Below are 5,752 nucleotides of genomic sequence, written 5' to 3' on the forward strand. Positions count from 1 at the left end.
TGGAGAGGGGAGTACCATGCTTCTATGGGATTGGTGGAGAGAGGTGAGTACCATGCTTCTATGGAACTGAGGGAGAGAGATGAGTATCGTGCTTCTATGGGAGTGGTGGAGAGAGGTGAGTACCGTGCTTCTATGGAACTGAGGGAGAAAGGTAAGTACAGTGCTTCTATGGGATTGGTGTAGAGAGGTGAGTACCGTGCTTCTATGGGATTGGTGGAGAGAGGTGAGTATCGTGCATCTATGGAATTGGTGGAGAGAGGTGAGTACCATGCTTCTATGGGATTGGTGGAGAGAGGTGAGTACCGTGCTTCTATGGAACTGAGGGAGAGAGGTGAGTACAGTGCTTCTATGGGATTGGTGTAGAGAGGTGAGTACCGTGCTTCTATGGGACTGAGGGAGAGAGGTGAGTACCATGCTTCTATGGGATTGGTGGAGAGAGGGGAGTACCGTGCTTCTATGGAACTGACGGAGAGAGGTGAGTACAGTGCTTCTATGGGACTGAGGGAGAGAGGTGAGTACTGTGCTTCTATGGGATTGGTGGAGAGAGGTGAGTACTGTGCTTCTATGGAATTGGTGGAGAGAGGTGAGTACCGTGCTTCTATGGAATTGGTGGAGAGAGGTGAGTACCGTGCTTCTATGGGATTGGTGGAGAGAGGTGAGTACCATGCTTCTATGGGATTGGTGGAGAGAGGGGAGTACAGTGCTTCTATGGAACTGAGGGAGAGAGGGGAGTACAGTGCTTCTATGGAACTGAGGGAGAGAGGGGAGTACCGTGCTTTTATGGGATTGGTGTTGAGAGGTGAGTACAGTGCGTCTATTGGATTGGTGGAGAGGGGAGTACCGTGCTTCTATGGGATTGGTGGAGAGGGGAGTACAGTGCTTCTATGGGATTGGTGCAGAGAGGTGAGTACAGTGCTTCTATGGAACTGAGGGAGAGAGGTGAGTATAGTGCTTCTATTGGATTGGTGGAGAGGTGAGTACCATGCTTCTATGGAACTGAGGGAGAGAGGTGAGTACAGTGCTTCTATGGATTGGTGGAGAAAGGTGAGTACAGTGCTTCTATGGGACTGAGGGAGAAAGGTGAGTACCGTGCTTCTATGGGGCTGAGGGAGAAAGGTGAGTACCATGCTTCTATGGGGCTGAGGGAGAGAGGGGAGTACAGTGCTTCTACTGGATTGGTGGAGAGAGGGGAGTACAGTGCTTCTATGGAACTGAGGGAGAGAGGTGAGTACCGTGCTTCTCTGGGATTAGTGGAGAGAGGTGAGTACATTGCTTCTATGGGACTGAGGGAGAGAGGGGACTACAGTGCTTCTATGGGATTGGTGGAGAGAGGGGAGTACCGTGCTTCTATGGGACTGAGGGAGAGAGGTGAGTACAGTGCTTCTATGGGATTGATGGAGAGAGGGGAGTACCGTGCTTCTATGGGACTGAGGGAGAGTGGTGAGTACAGTGCTTCTATGGGACTGATGGAGAGAAGGGAGTACAGTGCTTCTATGGGATTGACGGGGAGAGGTGAGTTCAGTGTTTGGTTATTACAGTCAGTTCCCTTACTTTGAATAGACAGGCAGTAAACGTTCACATAATTTATACAGGGAATTGGGATCCTTGTTCTTGTAGCAGTGAGCCATGTCAGCAATTGTAGAGGGGCCAGCTGGGAGATGTAGTTCCACTGGCAGCAGATTTTAATGTCATGATAGCTAAAGAGGGTCGCTGGACCCCTAAACACTTGGATCAAGTCTACAGCAATTGTCAATAGCAGGAGGTGGCACTTACAAGGATGGTATAAGACCCCCGGGGGGCAGTCCTGTAGAGGTGGTGTCTTGGTGCAGGTGTAGGAGTGGTCATGATGTTCGTGCAATTTCAAGCAGCCAAACACACATGTGACCTTATAATCTAGGGGTGAGGAATATTTTTTCTGCTAAGGGCTATCTGGATATTTATACCGTCTTTCAGGGGCCATACAAATCTTGCACTAACTCCACCCATAACGTACGTCAGGACATAATCTTTCACTGCACATGCCTCAGCGTTCAGTAGTGAGCACTGCATGAGCGTGTTCACAGAGCAAGAAGAAATGAATGGGATGGCAGTTGTCAAAATACAGCTGCCGGCCTAAGCACTGCAGTCCCAGGGAGTCTACCCATTGGGCCGGATCAAAGGTCATCGAGGGCCCGCGGATCTGAGGTTCCCCATCCATGTTGTAAACGTAGCACTTTACTGACAGAGAAAACGGTATAGTATCTCTATTAAAGGCAAAATAGCGATAGTTGCTGTTCCTTCCATGGACTAAACAGGACTAGACTGCTTTGTGCTTTGCGCGAGCTCACTGGAAGTGTGTGCACTGAGCTGAGAGGCCCCTCACAGCCTTTTCTACACTAGCTTGCTGTGAGGAGATTAATCGCCTAATTTTTATACGCATATATTAACCAGTAGATGGCAGCAAAGTAGAAATTACAATGTACATTTATGGATCCTCAGTGTACGCACATGTCTCCTAACTCACAGAGCCCAAGCTAGTTCTGGCACACTGGAACAAATCTACTGCCAAACAACAAGTGTTTCATTTAGCAGCAGTAGAACGGGTACTTGTATACCACATCTATCATACATTAGAGACCTAACTTTGTATTTGCTCATTTTTTTGTTTTGTTGTCCACTTTACATATATTTCTTTCTTTTATGCTTATTCGGTGCTCTGTGCCACTGATTCCTATCATGGCAGTTTCCCTGTTGGTTCACTCACCAATGCGCCTTTGAGTTTGCTTTTTGGAATACGTATGTCTTGTCACACGTGTATTAAAAAACGACGTTCTATTTATTCTTGCAGTAGAAAATGACTTAAAAAATACCACCTACTTTGTGTTTATAGATAATGCTGTTATATGGCAATGTATGATAATTAAAAAAAAATAAAATACTGCCATACACAGTCCGAAATTATCATACTACAGTGCCCAAATAATTAGCAATATCCAAACAATGCTCCCTTAAAGATGACCTGTCACTTGTTGTAAATTTGTAACATTCCTTTACCTTGTGTAAATGCCATTGCTCTCCTGAATCTGGCTTTCCTGTGACTTTTACTCTGTCTTCCCTGTATATACATCTAGAATTTTTAGAGGGCATGATCTGCAAGAAAACTCCAGTAGAGAAGAGCTGAAGGCCATGCCCCCTTGGCTAAAAAAAACTAAATTTCTATGCAGGGAATAGGGGCTATATATAAGGAATGGAGAGGCACAGAAATAAAATAAAAAGTGTCAAATTTAGGGGACAGCAGCAGGTAAAGAAATCACATTTATTTATGGCAATTGAGGGGTCCTCTTTAAAAAACACACATAATACTGCATTATTGTTCCCATAAAGTAGCAGGCCCGGATTTAGGGGGGGCCAAGGGGCCCGGGCCCTGGGCCATCCACCAAGCGAGGGCCTTCCACCAATATAGGGATAAATATCTCAAAACATGTAAAATACACTTCTCTTTGCTGTGAACCGTTTCTAATGATAAGGAACATTTAACAAAAGAGAAGCTATTGAAAGTGTAGGGACCTGGCTACGGTCCTACATCTCAGTGGCTGGCGCAGAGCGGCATAGTCATGGCACCTGACCTGCGTCAGCATCCACTGACCTGGCTAGCCTAGCCAACTTCCTTAGTACCCTCCCTGAACCTAATGCTTAGCTTATGGCATGCGGCAGCCTTCTCCGATCCCAACAGAAGCTTCTAGGCGCTACCTATTCAGCTATATGATCGCTCCATCAGATTAGATCAGATGAGAGTTTGTTCAGCTACCTTCGAGGAAGGAGGCAGAGGCACGACGTCGGCGCGAGAAGAGGATTTCCCACTGCGGAGAGAGGCAGGACTTTACTCTAGATCTTCAGTCACTGAAGATCCAGAGGTGAAGTGGTTCAGTCTTCACAGTGTCACAGTGGGTGAGTATGATCTATGTCGCATCAAAGTGTGACTCCTTCAAAATTTATGGGAAGCAAGGCAAAGACGTGTCTGGTTCATCTGAGTATGTTCAGACGATAACTCGACACAGGCGCCGAAACGTGTGTCTCAATCCATTGGATTATGGCCTTACGGAAGAAGTACAACTCAGCCCTTCTGAAAAATACAGAACAGAAACTTTCCTGCCTATCATTGATCAGTTTATCGCTTCTCTTGACCAATGTCTTCAAGCGTATAAAGATATATCAAGCAAATTTAGGTTTTTTAGCCATCTGAAAGAACTGTCTTCAGATGAGCTTAAGGCCACAGCAGAGCAACTCGTCAGGTCATTCAGATGACTTGGACATTACATTTATCGATGAACTGTGTCAGTCTGTAACATTTGCCAATTTATTCACAGACGAGGAGCCAAAAGATATCAGCAGTGAACTTTTCATGTACAAGCTTATCATGGAAAAGGGTGTGCTGGAAACTTTCCCAAATATTGAGATAGCTCTAAGGATATATCTAATTTTGATGGTAACAAACTGCAGTGGTAAGCGTTTCTTCTCAAAACTCAAATTAGTTGGACATCCATGAAGCAGGAACGACTTGTAAATTTGGCTATCATGAGCATCGAGTCAGATATACTGCATGAATTGGATTTTAGTGACATCATTAGTGATTTTGCAGCACGAAAATCAAGGAAAGTGTCTGGATTGTAAAAAATGAATAATTTTACCTGAATTACTTTGCATAAATGATTTTTTTAAATAAACTTGCGTTCGTTTCATTTTATGTTTTTTCAATACATATTGCAACACCTTGAAAAATGGGCCTCCTTCCAAAATGGGCCCCGGGCCACCCACCTCTTAAATCCGGCCCTGTAAGGCAGCGTAACATGGCTTTCATGTAATAACATTGTGCCCAATAAATAATACAATGTGCTTTTAGCTTGATCTTGGGGTTCTTCCCTAAAGGTACCTTCACACGAAGCGACGCTGCAGCGATAGCGACAACGATGTCGATCGCTGCAGCGTCGCTGTTTGGTCGCTGGAGAGCTGTCACACAGACCGCTCTCCAGCGATCAACTATGCCAAGGTCCCCTGGTAACCAGGGTAAACATCGGGTAACTAAGCGCAGGGCCGCGCTTAGTAACCCGATGTTTACCCTGGTTACCAGCGTAAAATCTAAAAAAAACAAACAGCACATACTTACATTCACGTCCCCCTGCGTCCACTTCCTGACTGACTGAGCGCCGTACAGTGAGAGCAGAGCGGTGACGTCACCGCTGTGCTGCTTTCACTTTCACTTTGCGGCGCTGAGTCAGAGGAGGAAGCAGACTGCAGGGGACGCAATGTGAGTATGTGCTGTTTGTTTTTTTTACATTTTACGCTAGTAACCAGGGTAAACATCGGGTAACTAAGCGCGGCCCTGCGCTTAGTAACCCGATGTTTACCCTGGTTACCAGTGTAAAATATCGCTGGTATCGTTGCTTTTGCTTTCAAACACAACGATACACAGCGATCGGACGACCAAATAAAGTTCTGGACTTTATTCAGCGACCAGCGACATCACAGCAGGATCCTGATCGCTGCTGCGTGTCAAACGAAACGATATCGCTAGCGAGGACGCTGCAACGTCACGGATTGCTAGCGATATCGTTATAATGTCGTTTCGTGTGAAGGTACCTTAAGAGGATCACTAATAAATGTGGGCACTTAGCAATTGCTCAGTCTTCCCATCCCCAAATAGGGGCCCTGCTGATTGCTACAGACAGGTACGCATTGGTAAGTCCTCTGTACCTGCACAGTTAGATACAAGTCT

General features: G+C 45.9%; 1 protein-coding gene across 3 annotated transcripts in view; it reads left to right on the forward strand.

Annotated features, from left to right (window-relative positions):
- CREB5 (cAMP responsive element binding protein 5) overlaps window positions 1-5,752 on the forward strand; it is a 607,187-nt gene that overhangs the window by 93,807 nt on the left and 507,628 nt on the right. The gene's annotated exons all lie outside the window — the stretch shown is intronic.

The sequence above is a fragment of the Ranitomeya variabilis genome, chromosome 6, assembly GCF_051348905.1.
Source record: "Ranitomeya variabilis isolate aRanVar5 chromosome 6, aRanVar5.hap1, whole genome shotgun sequence".
Lineage (NCBI taxonomy): Eukaryota > Metazoa > Chordata > Amphibia > Anura > Dendrobatidae > Ranitomeya > Ranitomeya variabilis.